The sequence below is a fragment of the Macaca thibetana genome, chromosome X (assembly GCF_024542745.1).
Source record: "Macaca thibetana thibetana isolate TM-01 chromosome X, ASM2454274v1, whole genome shotgun sequence".
Taxonomy (NCBI): Eukaryota; Metazoa; Chordata; class Mammalia; order Primates; family Cercopithecidae; genus Macaca; species Macaca thibetana.
Genome location: NC_065598.1, coordinates 95,498,188 through 95,516,113, shown reverse-complemented (window position 1 = coordinate 95,516,113; position 17,926 = coordinate 95,498,188). Strand labels below are relative to the sequence as shown.

Below are 17,926 nucleotides of genomic sequence, written 5' to 3'. Positions count from 1 at the left end.
AAATATTAGGTAGAGGTAAAAGAATAAGGGGAAGTAGAAATGAAACTAGTAGTTTTATGTGCCAGTCACCTGTTGCTTTACATCTTTATCTCATTTTATCTTTACAACACACCAGAGAATTATAATATACACTATTTTTTAGAAAACTGGGGTTCAGAGAAATAAAGTAACCCGCCTAAGGACACAGAGCCCATAAGTAATTAAGCCAGAACACACACTCTTGTACGTCTGAATAAAATAGAAAACGCTGGTTATTACTAGTCTTCATAAATGTTTTATCTCTCGTTTGTCTACCTTGAGAAATTGCTCAGGTTATCAAGAAAGCCAGCCTTGTTAATGCATAAATCTGCTTGGTTTTTTTTGAACCAGAAATGGAATTTATTTATTTATTAATTTTTCCTTTTTACTAAATACCAGGATATTCTGGGGTAGGTAAGGTGTCAAATATGATAGCAATTTTGCCTTATTATAAAATAAAAAATAAGTAATACAGAGTTTAGGGTATTCTTTTGGTTATAATGCATTTTTTAACTTTTATTTTAAGTTGAGTGTTGCATGGGCAGGTTTGTTACATAGGTAAACTTGCGTCATGGGGGTTTGTTGTGCAGATTACTTCATCACAAAGGTATTAAGCATAGTACCCATTGGTTATTTTTCCTGATCCTCCCCTTCCTCTCACCCTCCACCCTCCATTAGGCCCTTGTGGGTGTTTTCCCCCTCTATGTGTGGATGTGTTCTCACAATTTAGCTTCCACTTATAAGTGAGAACATGCAGTATTTGGTTTTCTGTACCTGTGTTAGTTTGCTATGGATAATGACCTCCAGCTCCATCCACGTCCTTGCAAAGAACATGATCTCGTTATTTTTATTGCTGCATAGTATTCCAAGGTGTGGTGTATATGTACCACAGTTTCTTTAAAAGGTCTGTCATTGATGGGCATTTATGTTGATTCCATGTTTTTACTATTGTGAATGGTGTTGTAATGAACATACGCAGGCATGTGTCTTTATAACAGAATAATTTATATTCCTTTAGGTATATACCCAGTAATGGGATTGCTGGGTCTCATGGTATTTCTGTCTTTAGGTGTTTGAGGAATCACCACACTGTTTTCCGCAATGCTTGAACTAATTTACACTTCCACCAACAGGGCATAAGCATTCCTTTTTCTCCACAACCTTGCCAGTATCTGTTATCTTTTGACTTTTTAATAATAGCTATTCTGAGTGTTGTGAGATGATATCTCATTGTAGTTTTGCTTTGCATTTCTGTAATGATGAGTGATGTTGAGCTTTTCTTCATATGATTGTTGGCTGAATGTATGTCTTCTTTTGAAATGTGTCTCTTCACATAATTTGCCCACTTTTCAATGGAATTGCTTTTTTCTTGTAAATTTGTTTAAGCTTGCTATAGATTCTGGATAATAGACCATTGTCAGATGCATAGTTTGCAAAATTTTTTTCCCATCCTGTAGGTTGTTTGTTTACTCTGTTGATAGTTTATTTTGCTGTGCACAAGCTCTTTAGTTTAATGAGATCCCATTTGTCAATTCTTGCTTTTGTTGCAATTGCTTTTGGTGTCTTCATCATGAAATCTTTGCCCATGTCGATGTCCTTAATGGTATTGCCTGGGTTGTCTTCCAGGGTTTTTATAGTTTGGGGTTTTACATTTAAGTCTTTAGTCTATCTTGAGTTAATTTTTATTTATGGTGTAAGGAGAGGGTCCAGTTTTAATCATCTGCATATGACATTAGGAGTTATTCCAGCACTATTTATTGAATAGGGAATTGTTTCCCCATTGCTTGTTTTTGTCAGGTTTGTCAAAGATCAGATAGTTGTAGGTGTGTGGTCTTGTTTCTGGGTTCTCTATTCTATTCCATTGCTCTATGTGTCTGTTTTTGTACCTGTACCATGTTGTTTCATTTACTGTAGCCTTGTAGTATGGTTTGAAGTCTGGTAGTGTGACGTCTCCAGCATTGTTCTGTTTGCTTAGGACTGCCTTGGCTATTTGAGCTCTTTTTTGGTGCCATGTGAATTTTAAAATAGTTTTCTCTATTTCTGGGAAGAATGTCAATGGTAGTTTAATAGGAATAGCATCAAATCTGTAAACTGCTTTGGGCATTATTGCCATTTTCATGATACTGATTCTTCCTATCCATGAGCATGGAATGTATTTCCATTTGTTTGTGTCCTGTCTTATTTCCTTGAGCAGTAGTTTGTAGTTCTCCTTGAAGAGGTACTTCATGCCCCTTGTAAGTTGTATTCCTAGGTATTTTATTATTTTTATGGCAGTTGTGAATTGGAGTACATTCCTGATTTGGCTTTGGGTTAACTGTTGTGGGTGTATAGGAATACTAGAGATATTTGCACATTGATTTTGTATCCTGAGACTTTGCTGAGGTTGTTTATAAGCTTAAGAAGCTTTTGGGCTGAGACTATGAGGTTTTCTATATATAGAATTATGTCATCTGCAGACAGGGATAGTTTGACTTCCTTTCTTGGTATTTGGATGCCTTTTATTTCTTTCTCTTACTTGGTTGCCCTGGCAATAACTTTCAATACTATGTTGAATAGGAGTGGTGAGAGAGAGCATCATTTTCTTGTGCAGGTTTGCAAGGGGAATGCTTCCAGCTCTTGCCTATTCAGTATGATATTGTCTGTGGATTTGTCACATATGTCTCTTATTATTTTGAGGTGTGTTCATTCAATACCTAGTTTATTGATAGTTTTTAACACAAAGGAGTGTTGAATTTTATCAAAAGCCTTTTCTGCACCTATAGAGAAAATTTTGTGGTTTTTATATTTAGTTCTGTTTAAGTGATGAATCCCATTTCTTGATTTGCATATTTTGAACCAACCTTGCATCCCAGGGATAAAGCCTACTTGATCTTGTTGCATAAACTTTTTTTTTTTTTTTTTTTCCCCCAGATGGAGTTTCAATCTCGTTGCCCAGGCTGGAGTGCAGTGGTGCAATCTTGACTCACTGCAACCTTCACCTCCTGAATTTAAGGGATTCTCCTGCCTCAGCCTCCGGAGTAGCTGGAATTACAGGTACCGGCCACCACACCTGGCTAATTTTTTTGTATTTTTAGTAGAGATGGGGTTTCACCATGTTGGGCAGGCTGGTCTCGAACTCCTGACCTCAGGTGATCTGCCCGCCTCGGCCTCTCAAAGTGCTGGGATTACAGGTGTGAGCCACTGCACCCAGCCTGCAAAAACTTTGATATACTGCTGGATTCAGTTTGCCAGTATTTTTTTGAGGATTTTTGCATCAATGTTCGTCAAGGATATTGTCCTGAAGTTTTCTTTTTTTGTTGTATCTCTGTCAGGTTTTGGTATCAGGATGATGCTGGCCTCATAGAATGAGTTAAGGAGCATTTCATCCTTTTCAATTTTTTAGAATAGTTTCAGTAGGAATGGTACAAGCTATTCTTTGTACATCTGTTAGAATTAAGCTGTTAATCTGTGTGGTCGTGTGCTTTTTTTGTTTGGTAGGCTATTTATGACTGCCTCAATTTCAGAGCTCATTATTGATCTGTTCCGGGATTTAATTTATTCGTGGTTCAGCCTTGGTTAATTTATTCGTGGTTCAGCCTTGGGAGTGTGTATGTGTCCAGTAATTTCTTCATTTCTTGTAGATTTTCTAGTTTTTGTGCATAGAGGTGTTCATAACATTCCCTGATGGTTGTTTATATTTCTGTGGAGTCAGTGGTAATAGCCCCCTTTTTGTTTCTGATTATGTTTATTTGAATCCTCTCTCTCTTTTCTTCTTTATTAGTCTAGTTAGCTGTCTATTTTATTAGGTTTTTGCAAAAAAAAAAAAAAAACCCAGCTCTTGATTTCATTTATCTTTTGAATGATCTTTCATGTCTCTATCTCCTTCAGTTCAGCTCCAATTTTGATTATTTCTTATCTTCTGGTAGCTTTGGAATTTGTTTGTCCTTGGTTTTCTAGTTCTTTTACTTGTGACGTGAGCTTGTTAACTTGAGATCTTTCTTTCTTTTTGATGTGATCATTTAGTGCTGTAAATTTCCCTCTTAATACTGCTTTAGCTGAATCCTCTTGTTTTATCTGTTCTCAATAGTTTCAAATAATTTGTTGATTTCTGCCTCAAATTCATCATTTACCCAGAAGTCATTCATGAACAGATTATTCAATTTCCATGTAATAGTATTTTGAGTGAATTTCTTAGTCTTGACTTCTTTTTTAAAATCTGTTCTTCATTATTATTATTTATTTTTTCCATAGGTTATTAGGGTACATGTGGTGTTTGGTTACATGAGTAAGTTCTTTAGTCGTGATTTGTGAGATTTTGGTGCACCCATCACCCAAACAGTATACAGGACACCCTATTTGTAGTATTTTATTCCTCTCCCCCCCACCCTTCCCCCCAAGTCCCCAAAGTCCATTTTATCATTCTTATGCATCTGCATTCTCATAGCTTAGCTCTCACATATCAGTGAGAACATACAATGTTTGGTTCTCAATTCATGAGTTACTTCACTTGTAATAATAGTCTCCAGTCTCATCCAGGTCACTGCAGATGCCATTAATTCATTCCTTTTTATGGCTGAGTAGTATTCCATCATATATATATATGTGATGGAATATATATATATACAGTTTCTTTATCCACTCATTGATTGATGGGCATTTGGGTTGGTTCCACTACTTAGCAATTGTGAATTGTGCTGCTATAAGCATGTGTGTGCAAGTATCTTTTTTGTATAATGACTTCTTTTCCTCTGGGTAGATACCCAGTAGTGGGATTCCTGGATCAAATAGTAGTTCTAATTTCAGTTGTTTAAGGAATCTCTACACTGTTTTTCGTAGTCGTTTGTACTAGTTTACATTCCTACCAGTAGTGTAGAAGTGTTCCCTGATCACCACGTGCACACCAACATCTACTTTTTAAAAGTTTTTTTGATTGTGGCCATTCTTGCAGGAGTAAGTGATATCACATTGTGGTTTTGATTTGCATTTCCCTGATCATTAGTGGTGCTAAGCATTTTTTCATATACTTGTTGGCAATCTACAAATGCAACACAATCTCCATCAAAATACCACCATCATTATTCACAGAATTAGAAAAAAACAATTCTAAAATTCATGTGGAACCAAAAAAGAGCCCGCACAGCCAAAGCAAATCTAAGCAAAGAGAACAAATCTAGAGGCATCACACTGCCTGATTTCAAAGTAAGCTATAAGGCCGTAGTCATCAAAACAGCATGGTACTGGTATAAAAATAGGCACATAGACCAATGGAACAGTATAGAGAAAACAGAAATAAACCCAAATACCTACAGCCAACTGATCTTTGACAAAGCAAACAAAAAATAAAGTGGGGAAGCAATCCCCTTTTCAACAAATGGTGCTGGGATAATTGACTAACCATATGTGGGAGAATGAAACTGGATCCTCATCTCTCACCTTATACAAAAATCAATTCAAGTTGGATTAAAGACTTAAATCTAAGACCTGAAACTATAAAAATGCTTGAAGATAACATTGGAAAACCCCTTCTAGGTATTGACTTAGGCAAGGATTTCATGACCAAGGACCCAAAAACAAATGCAATAAAAACAAAGATAAATAGCTAGGACTTAATTGGACTAAAGAGTGTTTGCATGGCAAAAGGAACAATCAGCAGAGTAAACAGGCAACCCACAGAGTGGGAGAAAATCTTCACAATCTGTACATCTGACAAAGGACTAATATCCAGAATCTACAATGAACTAAAATCAGCAAGAATAACAACAATTCATCAAAATTGGGCTAAGGATATGAATAGACAGTTCTCAAAAGAAGAAATACAAATGGCCAACAAACATATGAAAAAATGCTTAGTCTTGATTTCTAATTTGATTGTGCTGTGGTCCATGAGACTGTTTGTTATGACTTCAGTACTTATGCATTTGCTGAAAAGTGTTTTACTTCTGATAGTTTCATCAATTTTAGAGTATGTTCCATTTGGCGATGAGACGAATGTATGTTCTGTTGTTTTTAGGTGGAGTTCTTTAGATATCTGTGAGGTCCATTTGATCCAGTGTGAGTTCAGGTCCTGAATATCTTTGTTAATTTTCCGTCTCCATGATCTGTCTAATATTGTCAATGAAGAGTTAAAATTTCTCACCCCTATAACATTGGAGTCTGTCTCTTTAAAGGTCTCTAAGAACTTGCTTTATGAATCTGAGTGCTCCTGCGTTGGGTGCATATATATTTAGAATAGTTAGATCTTCTTGTTGAATTGAACCCCTTAAAATTATGTAATACCTTTTTTTCTCTTTTTAAATCTTTGTTGGTTTAAAGTCTGTTTTGTAAGAAACTAGGATTACAACCCCTTCTTTTTTCTGTTTTTTATTTGCTTGGCAGATTTTTCTCTGTTCCTTTATTTTGAGCCTATTTGAGTCATTGCATGTGAGATGAATCTTTTGAAGACAGCAGGTTGGGTTGTGGTTCTTTATTGAGCTCACCATACTGTGTCTTTTAATTGGGGCATTTAGCCCATTTACGTTTAAAGTTAGTATTGATATGCGTGGATTTGATCTTATCATCATGATGTTAGCTGGTTATTTTGCAGACTTGTTTATGTCGTAGCTTTATAGTGTCACTGGTCTGTGTACTTACGTGTGTTTTTGTAGTGGCTGGTAATGGTCCTTACCATATTTGGTACTTCCTTCAGGAGCTCTTGTAAGGCAGATCTGGTGGTAATAAATTCTCTCAGAATTTGCTTGTCTGAAAAGGGTTTTACTTCTCCTTTGCTTATGACACTTAGTTTGGCCAAATATAAAATTCTGTGTTGAAATTTCTTTTCCTTAAGAATGTTGAATATTGTCGCCAATCATTTCTGGTTTGTAAGGTTTTAGCTGAGAGATCTATTGTTAGTCGGATGGGCTTCCATTTTTAGGTGACCAGACCTTTTTCTCTAGCTGCCTTTAAAATTTTTTCTTTCATTTTGACGTTGGCAAATCTGATGATTTTGTGTCTTGGGAATGATCTAGTGGAATATATTACTGGGGTTCACTGCATTTTCTGAATTTGAATGTTGACCTCACTAGCTAGGTTGGGGAATTTCGTATGGGTGATATCCTGAAATACGTTTTCCAGATTGGTTCCATTCTCTCCATCTCTTTCAGGTATACCAATCAGTCATAGATTCAGTCTCTTTAAATAATTTCATATTTCTCTGTGGTTTTGTTCATTCCTTTTCATTCTTTTTTTTCTCTGTTCTCGTCTGGCTGTCTCGTTTCAGGGCAATATGCAAGCTCAGAGATTCTTTCCTCCACTTTGTCTATTCTGCTATCAATACTTGTGATTGCATTATGAAATTATTGTAGCATGTTTTTTAGCTCTATCAGGTCAGTTGTGTCCTTCTCTATACTGGCTCTTTTGTCCACCAGCTTCTGCAATGTTTTCTCATGATTTTTAATTTCCTTGTATTGGGTTACAATGTACTCCAGTAACTCAGTGAACTTTGTTCCAATTTGTATTCTGACTTCTACTTTTATCCTTTCAGCCATCTCAGCATAAGCCCAGTTGCGAACCCTTCCTGGAGATCCCTTCCTGGAGAAATGTGGTCATTTGGAGGAAAGAAGGCACTCTGGCTTTTTGAGTTTTCAGTATTCTTGTGCTGATTCTTTCTCATCTTTGTGGGCTTATCTACCCTCAATCTTCGTGATTGCTGAACTTTGGAAATTTTTTTTCCTTTTATTCTATTTGATGACCTTGAGAGTTTGATTGTGGTATAAGGTGGATTCAGCCAACTTACTTCATTTCTGGAAGATTTTAGGGGGCCAACATTCAGCTCCCAACTCCTGGACTTTGTGCTCTAACTCTGGGGGACTTGTATTGGGCCCTGACTCTTTTCTCTGGCTCCTCAAGTTTTGGTGTCTACTGCGCTGGGGGGACTGAGATGTGGCAGCAGCAGTAGAGTGCCAGCAGATGCAGGGGTGCCTCCCTGCGGACGTTAATCACAGTGGCAGAATCAAGGCAGTTAGCAGAAAATAGGGCAGGAGGGGGTCTCCTGCTGGAGACTGTGTGCACTGTTGCAATGGAGGTGGTGTTGGCTTGAAGTAGGGTGCTGTCCAGCGTAGGTCTTGGTGCCTTCTCTGTGCCCTGCAAGCAGGAGGGATGATTCAGGGTGTGGGAGGATTCCCTGTTCTCCGCACGGCATTAGTGCAAGGGCAGGATGCTGTCAGGGGTAGGTTTTGCTGGCTCTGTGTCTAACAAGGCTCCGTCTGCAATGTTGGTTGTTGGGGGTTAGGGGGACATACTGCACTCCTGCGTACTCGTGGGGCAAATAAAATAAATCTTGTTCATGCAGGCATGTGCCAGCAAAGTGATGTGGGGGGTTGCTGTGGGCTTGGGGAAGCTGCAGTATGGAGAGGTAGTATGCAGTCTGGTGCGTGGCCATAGGGGCTGCCTCACTGGAGCTCTCCACCAGTCAGGCATGAACCACTGGTACAGAAGCTATGAGGTGGACCCCCAGGCACACAAGACTGCCCTGTAAGCAGACATGGCCAGGCTGGAGCCTTGGAAGAGGCTAGCAGACCAAGGAGTGCTCAGGTTGGACCAGCTCCATCTGATGTGCATGACCACCATGTGGACATCATGTCCAACAGTTCCCTTAGAACTAAAATCTGTTATGGAAGCAAGTTGAACCTAGAGGGATAGCCATGCTCCACTACAGATGCTCCCTCTTGGTTCTGCATCAGCTGGCTTGCTGCCTCTACCACTTTGCTCCTCTCCTGAGGACTCCACCTGAGAGAGATGTGGGTCAGCAATTGTTCAGAGCAATCAGCCCAGGATGGAGAGTCTGTGCTGTGGGCCCAAAGCCAGGGGTTTTCTGCCTGGTGATGAGCAGTGGGGGATGTTTGAGACTCATGGCAGATGGACTAACCTCCTCTCCTTGGGGCAATTGCAACTTGTTGGAGATGTGGGTAAGACACTTAGGGTCTTTGCTTCTTCGTTAGTCTGAGGGTAGTAAGGACAGTTCCACTGCAGAGACAGTGGCAAAGAGGCTGTCAGTTGCCCCTGGAGGCTCTGTCCAGGGAGTCGCCAAGTAGCTATTAGCTTCATATCTCTAGTAGGGGTATGGCTAGAGGCCCAGACCTGGAAGACCTGCCCAGTGAGGAGGTATGAGAGGGCCCCCATGTAAGAGTCTGGCCACTTTTCTGTAGGGCTTCGGTGGTATACTGGGGGTCTGCTCCATTCCCTAGTCTCCTGGGATTTTCCAGTACCTGGAGGTATCACCAGTGAAGACTACAAAATGGCAAAATGGCAGCCTGCTCTTCCCTGTGGGTGCTCTGTCCCAGGAAGGCACGGGTGTTGCTGGCCTGAACGCACCTGTAAGAGGTGGCAGAGGACCGCAGTTGGGAGGTCTCACCCAATCAGGAGGAACAGAGTTTAGGAACTGCTTAAAAAATTAGTCTGGCCACATTTTTGTAGAGCAGCTGTGCTGTGGTTGGGATTCACTTAGCTCCTGAGACACTCCAAAGCCAAAGGCTGGAGCAGCTAAGTCACCAAAACAGCAATGATGGTGGCCCGACCCTCTCCCTGGTAGCTCCAACCCAAGGAGGTCTAAAACCTCTGTCAGCCAGAGACCACCGATGGGGGTTGCTGAAGACCCCTGTTGGGAGAGTCCACTCGGTGAGGAGAAATGGGATCAGAGACCTGCTTTAAAAGCAGTCTGGCCATATTTCTATAGGGCAGCTGTGCTGTTCTGGATAATGCTTCCACCCTCAGTTGGCTTGGGCTCTCCAAAGCCTGAAAGCTGGAACAACTAAGTCATCCAAACAGCTCACAGGGAGCTCTCTGACTCTCCTCTGAGTACTCTGTCCCAGAGAGTTTTCAAATCTCTGTAGACTGGAGAAAACTAGTGGAGGTGGCTAAAGGCCCCGGTTGGGAGGCTCCACCCGGTGATGAGGAATGGAATCAGGGATGCACTTAAAGAAGCAGTCTGGCCACATTTCAGTAGAGCAGCTGTGCTGTGCTGGAGGATTCTTTCCATCCCTGGTCAGCTTGGAGTCACCAAAGCCTGAAGGCCATAACAGCTAAGTCATCCAAACAGCAAAGACCCCAGCCCACCACTCACCCTGGGAGCTCCATCCCATGGAGGCACAATACTGCTATCTGTAGCTGACTGGAATTCCAGACGGGTGGGTCTTATTCGGTGAGGTGCTATGGAAGTGGTACCCATAGACCATTGCTGCTTGACCTTCTGGATTCAGCCTCTTTCCTAGGGATATGTATGGGGGTCTAACCTCCCACTTTGCCCTTTTCCAGAGTTGCAGTTACTTTTGCTGGGAAGCCTGGAATGCAAGAGCATCTAAAACTTCCAGATCTCTGTGCATGCCTGAGCGGCTGCTCTGCCAAAACTCCACACAGCTCTGGGTGGCAGACTAAAGGCCCCGGTGGAGTGGGTTCACAAAGAGATCTCTTGATCTGAGGGTTGCAAAGATCTGTGGGAGAAGCATGCATTCTTGGGGACACACATTCATTCACCACTTCCCTGGGTGGGGAGGTTCCTTTGGGTCCCTGTCACTCCCAGGTGGGCCATCATCCTGCGGTGCTTTTCTCTATTCTCCATGGGTCAAGCTCTTTCTTTGATTAGTCCCCATGTATGTACCTGGATGATTCCGTTGAAGTTGCTATATTTACTTGCCCCTTCCACTCTTCTCTGTGAGAGCCACACACACTAGCTGCTTTTAGTCGGCCATCTTAGCCACCTCTCTTGTTAATTGTTTTCTGGTTGTTTTGTAGATCCTTTGTTCCTTTCTTCCTCTCTTGCTCTCTTTCTTTGTGATTAGGTGATTTTCTCTAGTTGTATGCTTTGATTTCTTGTCCTTTATTTATAAACTTTATTTTAACCTTCATACTAAATTTATAAATAATTTATGCACCACCTTTACAGTATTAGACTCTTCTGAATTTGACCTTGTACTGACTTTTTACTAGTGAGTTTTACACTTTCACATGTTTTAGTGTTACTATTTAGCATTCTCTTAAAATTAAACTTGAAGAATTCTCTTTAGCATTTGTTGAAAAACAGGTGTGGTGGTGATGATATCCTTCAGCTTTTGTTTGGGAAACTGTTTATTTCTCCTTTATTTCTGAAGAACAGCTTTTCCAGAGAAAGTATTTTTGTTGGCAGGGTTTTTTTTCTTCATCATTTTGAATATATCATCTCTCACTCTCTTGTTCTGCAAGGTTTCTGCTATGAAATCCACTGTGGGTTACCTCCCTGTGCCAAAGTGAGCAGTAGCCAACACATCAGGGTGGGAGTCTTATTACAAAACTGAGGGTGATGAAGAAGCAACAGAAGAAGAGGACCTTGAAGCAAGTGGAGACTAGAAATATTCAGGAAGAGATAGTTTAATTTTTTTTGGTTGATACCTCCAGGGCTATGTTTACATCTCAGAGTGAAGATGAGTTGACTCCTTTTGACATGAGCATCTAGTGTATCCAAAGTGTGTACATGAGTAAGATCATAAGCAGTGATCAAGATCTCTATGATACCGAAAAAGACAAAAATTCAGTGAATTTTAAAAACATTCACATCTTACAGGAGTTGGATAATCCAGGTGCAAAACAAATTCTAAAGCTTGACCAGTTTAAGGGGCAGCAGGGACAAAAATGTTTCCAAGGCCTGATGGGCCATGGATCTGACTACTCATTCAGTGAAGTTCTGTGGGTCTGTGCCAAACTCTTTAGTGATGTCCAGTTCAAGATGAGTCATAAGAAAATCATGCTGTTCACCAACGAAGACAACCCCCGTGGCAATGACAGTGTTAAGGCCTGCCAGGCCAGTACCAAAGCCGATGATCTCCGAGATATAGGCATCTTCTTTGACTTGATGCACCTGAAGAAACCTGGGGGCTTTAACATATCCTTGTTCTACAGAGATATCATCAGCATAGCAAAGAATGAGGACTTCATCCTTTGAGGAATCCAATTCACTTTGAGAAATCCAGCAAGCTAGAAGACTTGTTGCAGAAGGTTTGTGCCAAGGAGGCCAGGAAATGAGCACTCAGCAGGTTAAAGCTGAAGCTCAACAAAGACATAGTGATCTCTGTGGGCATTTATAATCTGGTCCAGAAGGCTCTCAAGCCTCCTCCAATAAAACTCTATCGGAAAACAAATGAACCAGTGAAAACCAAGTACCAGACATTTAATATAAATACTGGTAATTTGCTTCTGCCTAGCGATACCAAGAGGCCTCAGATCTATGGGAGTCATCAGATTATACTGGAGAAAGAGGAAACAGAAGAGCTAAAATGGTTTGATGAACCAGCTTTGATGCTCATGGTTTTCAAGCCCTTGGTAATGCTGAAGAAGCACCATTACCTGAGGCCCTCCTTGTTCACGTACCCTGAGGAGTCGCTGGTGAATGGGAGTTCAACCCTGTTCAGTGCTCTGCTCATCGAGTGTCTGGAGAAGGTGGTCATAGCATTGTGCAGATACACACCCTGCAGGAACATCCCCCCTTATTTTGTGGCTTTGGTGTCACAGGAAGAGGAGTTGGATGACCAGAAAATTCAGGTGACTACTCCAGGTTTCCAGCTAGTCTTTTTACCCTTTGCTGATAATTAAAGGAAGGTGCCCTTTACTGAAAAAGTCATGGCAACCCCAGAGCAGGTGGGCAAGATGAAGGCTATCGTTCAGAAGCTCTGCTTCACATACAGAAGTGACAGCTTTGAGAACCCCGTGCTGCAGCAGCACTTCACGAACCTGGAGTCCTTTACCTTGTATTTGATGGAGGCTGAACAAGCAGTGGACCTTACATTACCCAAGGTTGAAGAAATGAATAAAATACTGGGCTCCATGGTGAAAGAGTTTAAGGAACTTGGCTACTCAGCAGATTATAATCCTGAAGGGAAAATTACCAAGAGAAAACGCAATAATGAAGTTTCCAGAAGCAAAAGGCCCAAGCGGAGTATTCAGAAGACGAGCTGAAGACCCACATCAGCAAGGGCACATTGGGAAACTTCACTGGGCCTATAATGAAAGAGGCCTGACTGAAGTACTGGCTGAAGAAGCAGGAGCTGCTGGAAGTCCTCACCAAGCACTTCCAGGACTGTCCAGAGGCCACGCCTCCGGCCACCCTTCCACACTGTGACCAGGCTGCCTGGCCTTGTTCTCAGCCAGTTAAAACATGTTTCTCCTGAGATAGGAAGAGTCTGCCCAACAGAAATCGAGGGACTTTACGTTTATGAGGCTTTCTGTTGTCATGGTGATGGTGTAGCCCTCCCACTTTGCTGTTCCTTACTCTACTGCCAGAATAAAGAGCTCCAGCTTTGTGCTATTAAAAAAAAAAATTGTTAGCTTTATTGGAATTTCCTCATACATGGTATGTTTCTTTTCTTGTGCTGTTTCTAGAATCTTTTCTTTGAATTTGATATTTCATAGTTCGATTCTTTTGATTCTGTTTTTTTCTTGTTTGGTTTGAATATAATTGGAAACTTTTGACCTTCCTGTACCTGGATATGTACATCTTTCTACAGATTTGGAAAGTTTTCTACTATTACTTCTTTAAACACATTTTCTGACCCATTCTCTGTCTCTCCTTTTTATTTTAGTCCTGTAATCTGAACATTTGCTCTTGTTGTTGTATTATAAGTCTCATAAGCTTTCCTAATTTGTTTTTATCCTTTTTTTCTCCTCTGATTATGTATCTTCAAATAACCTGTGTTCAGGTTCACAGACTTTTTCTTTTGCTTGAACAGTTCTACTGTTGACACTCTATCACATTTTTCATTTTGTTCTTTTTATTTCTGGCTTGAGAATTTGTTTGATTTTTAAAATAATTTCAATCTCTCTGTTGAATTTGTAATTTTGATCATTTATTGTTTTCCTGTTTTGTTGAATTGTTCCTCTGTATTTTCTTGAAGTTCACTGAGCTTCCTTAAAACAATTATTTTGATCATGTTGTCAGGCAGTTTATACATCTCCATTTCATTTGGGTTGGTTATTGGCACTTTATTTTGTTCATTTGGTAATATAGTTTCCCTGACTTTTTCTGATCCTTGTGGTCCTGCACTGGTATCTGCACATTTTAAAAAGTTGGAACTTTTTCAGTCTTTGCAGATGGACATCATCTGGGAAAGTCATTCACCAATCAGCACATCCAGAGATTCTGGGAAGGCTGTATGGTGGGGTCTGTGGGTGGACTGACTGTTGAAGTATTTGGATGGTCTGGGCTGATACCTGAGTCAGAGGTAGGCAGTTATTGTGCCTGCATCCACAGGATTGGACATGGAGCCTGAATTCTCTAGGTTGGTCCTGTTGATTGAGTCCATGGTGGGTGATCCTGGAGCCTGGGTCTGTGAGGGAATGCCTGAAACCTGGGTTCAGTGAGATGGGCCTGAAGTTGGAGTTTACAGGGATAGGCCTTGGTTCTGGGTCCATAGGGAGCTTGTCTGTAGCATGGCTTGTCTGTTGCATGTGGTTGAGTCTTCTGCCTGAGTCTGAGGGAGCTGGTCTGAAGCCTGAGTCTACAGGGGCTGGTCTTTTGCTGGGGCAAGCCTTGAGCTTGAGTCCATGGCAGTAGGCCTGGGCCCTGGGTCCATGGGGTGGTCTGGAGCCTACTTTTGCAGGGGTGGACTGGAGTCGATCTGTGGAGGCTGGCTTGGCACAAAGGTCTACTGGAATGGGCCTGGATCCTGGATTCACTGGAGCCTGGGACTACTAGGACTAGCCGAGGGCCTGCAGCCTGCCTGGTGCTTGGGAAGTCATGGGGCCTGGGTTTGTGGGGGCTTGTCTGGATCCTGGCATCATTGGTGGTGATCCAGTTCCCAGCACCATGAGGACTGGCCTGGATCCTGAAGCTGTGGAGACTGGCCTGGGACCTTGTTATGTGAGATCTGGCCTGGAGGCTATGTGTGGGTGCTGGCCTAGAACCTCAGCCCACAGGGATGAGAACATGGACCTATGGGGACTACTCTAGAGACTTGGTATGGATGTGGTGGTCTGGAGGTTAGATCTTCAAGGGCTAACCTGGATCCTTGGGATATTGGGGCCAAACTGGAACCTGAGTCCACAGGGGTGGTTTTGGAGCTTGGCTTTTGAAGAGGCTGGCCTAGCACTGCAATTTATTGGAATGAGCTTGCACCTTGGGTCGGTTGAAGCATGGGGACACAGGAGATGGCCTGAAGAGTGGTGTTGCAGGGACTGGCCTGGCTCTAGGCAAACCTAGAGCCTCTGTCTGCAGGCGTTGGACTGATGTCTGAGGTCAGGGGTGCTTACATGGTGCTGGGGTGGGTCTGAAGCTCAAGGCCGTGTATTCCAACCTGACTCTGGGCTGGTCTGGAGCCTGTGGCTGCAGGGGCTAGCCTGGTTCTGAGTGGGCCTAGAGCCTGTATACAAAGGAACTGATGGGGAGGCTAAATTCACAGGTGCCAGCCTGATATCTAGGGCTGTGGGGGCCTTCCATGATGCTGGAATAGATATAAACTCTGAAATCACAGGGGCTGGCTGAGTGCTGGGGCTGGTCTGAAGCTGAGGGCTGCTAGGGTTGGCCTGGTAGTGGGGCGGGCCTAGAAGTTCAGCTCATGGATACTGGACTAGAGTCTGGGGCCATGAGGTCCTGGCACTGGGTTTTACTGTGGTGAGTCTTATATTAGAGTCTGAGGCAAAGTCCAATGCTCACTTCCTTCTTTCAAGAGGAGGGTGTCTCTAGCCTTGATGTGCTACCTGGGGTTGCGGAAGGGGTTATAATGATAATGCAAACTGTTGTTCCTATTATCTTGAATATGTTTTTCTTATTTCTTTACTATTCCCAGATGCTGTAATCTCTCACCTGGTTCCCTTAGCTCTTTGGAAGTTATTTTTGCATTTGTATGATTGTTTATACTGATGGTTTTGTGGGGAGACAAGTGATCGAATGTCCTTTTCGGCCATCTTGCCAACATCTGCTTCCAGATTCATTTCTAAACTTTAGAATTAACAAATGCAATATTCTTTTTTTCTCAAAGTCAAGGAATGAGTCATAAAAGACTATTTACACCATCTCTCTTGTGCATGCTCTCATTCTTCCCTCTGCTTGACTCCCTGGCTAAAGTGGAAGATATTATAATCCCATCTTTTTGCTTGATGTGTGCTCTGTTTTCACATCTGATGTTGGTTGATGTAATTGGAGAAGAGCTGTGTGATGATTTAAAGTGTTGATGCCTTGATTGAACCATCTTAAGGAAAAAAAGAGAGAGAAAAAAACAGACATAGGACACTCCTGAAGAAAATAATCATTATAAAGGCTTGCAAATTTGGGAATTATAGTTTTGTGGTTCAACTCACAGATTTGGCCATCTTGCCCTCAAGAATGAGAGCTAACATCTCTTAACCACCCACAAGTTAATGCTGAGAATTCTCTCATGTAATTCCTGAATAGCGTTCAAATCTGTTGGGTTTTGAAAGGTATAATTAAAACTTATTATTCTCTTTTTCTTTGTCTACCAGCTGTCAGATTACAGGAAGAAAGAAAACAAGATTTTTTTTTTTGCATTTAACCAGTGAAAATATTTGCTAGATTTAGATACAAATTTTCCCTTTATATATTAAGAAAAATTTTCATAGCTCTTTAAATAAAGGGATGATTGATTTACAGCTAGATAAAATTTTAAACATTTAAGCTGAGAAGATTTTCAATGATACCATTTTCTAAAAATGAATTTTTATGAATTAGCAAAGCTTGAAATTGGGGTGGAAACCTGTGAGATAGTTCTCACCCCTTTGCCATCAGGCCTAATATGTACCTATGTTAGCATATCATTATTACCACTTCATGTCCTTTTTATTTCTCCACGTTGTAAAACTCTTCTTTTGGAATTTTTGAATTTTTCCCCACTGATTGTGAGACATTAGAGATTTTGAAATGATTCAGTCTTACTGATTAATATTTTATTTTTAAATTTCTCCTACCAAAATGACAGGTTTAGTTTCCCTTTAGAAAATGACTGTCTTATAAACATTATACATGCAAAATGTTGCTTAATTAACCAACATTTATTGAGTATCAGATAATTTTAAAAGTTTCCTACTTGGGGGAGTGGGTCATGGAGAACCTCTGCTAGGGCAATGCAGAAGGGAAATGTGGAGTCAGAGAACCCACACAGAGTCCCTACTGGGACACCACCTTGTGGAGCTGAGAGAAGAGGCTACCGTCCTCCAGATGCTAGAATGATAGATCCACCAACAGCTTGCATCGTGCACCTGAAAATGTCACAGACACTCAATGTCAACCCATGAAAGCAGCCGGGAGGGAGGTTATACCTAACAATGCCACAGGGGTGGAGCTGCCCAAAACGATGAGAACCCACCTCTTATATCAGTGTGACCTGGATGTGAGACATGGACTCAAAGGAGAGCATTTTGGAGCTTTAAGATTTGACTGCCCCACTAGATTTTGGACTTGCATGGGGCCTGTAACCCCTTTGTTTTGGCCAATTTCTCCAATTTGGAATGGCTCTATTTACCCAATGCCTGTACTGCATTGTATTTAGGAAGTAACTAACTTGCTTTTGATTTTGCAGGCTCATAGGCAGAAGGGAATTGCCTTGCGTCGGATGAAACTTTGGACTGTGAACTTTTGAGTTAATGCTGAAATAAGGATTTGAGGGACTGTGGGGAAGACATGATTGTTTTGAAATGTGAGGGCATGAGATTTGGGAGGGGGGCAGAGGTGAAATGATATGGTTTGGTTGTGTCCTCAACCAAATCTCATGTTTAATTTCCATGTGTTGTGGGAGGAACACAGTGGGAGGTAACTCAGTCAATGGGGGCAGGTCTTTCCCATGCTGTTCTTGTGATAGTGAATACATCTCTCAAGATCTGATGGTTTTAAAAAGGGGAGTTTCCCTGCACAAACTCTCTTCTCATGTCTGCCACCTGTGCGAGACATGCCTTTTACCTTCTGCCATGATTGTGAGGACTC

General features: G+C 41.6%; 1 long non-coding RNA gene and 1 pseudogene across 1 annotated transcript in view; both read left to right on the top strand.

The window, feature by feature from the left end:
- The window catches only part of LOC126945283 (uncharacterized), a 73,280-nt gene extending 70,223 nt beyond the window's left edge, over window positions 1-3,057 (top strand). Inside the window, exon 5 of the long non-coding RNA XR_007722391.1 lies at window positions 2,929-3,057. This is a non-coding gene — a long non-coding RNA (uncharacterized LOC126945283). The remainder of the gene's footprint in view (window positions 1-2,928) is intronic.
- An 8,248-nt stretch (window positions 3,058-11,305) lies between these two features.
- On the top strand, window positions 11,306-13,166 carry LOC126945849 (X-ray repair cross-complementing protein 6-like; annotated as a pseudogene).
- The last annotated feature ends 4,760 nt before the right edge of the window (window positions 13,167-17,926 follow it).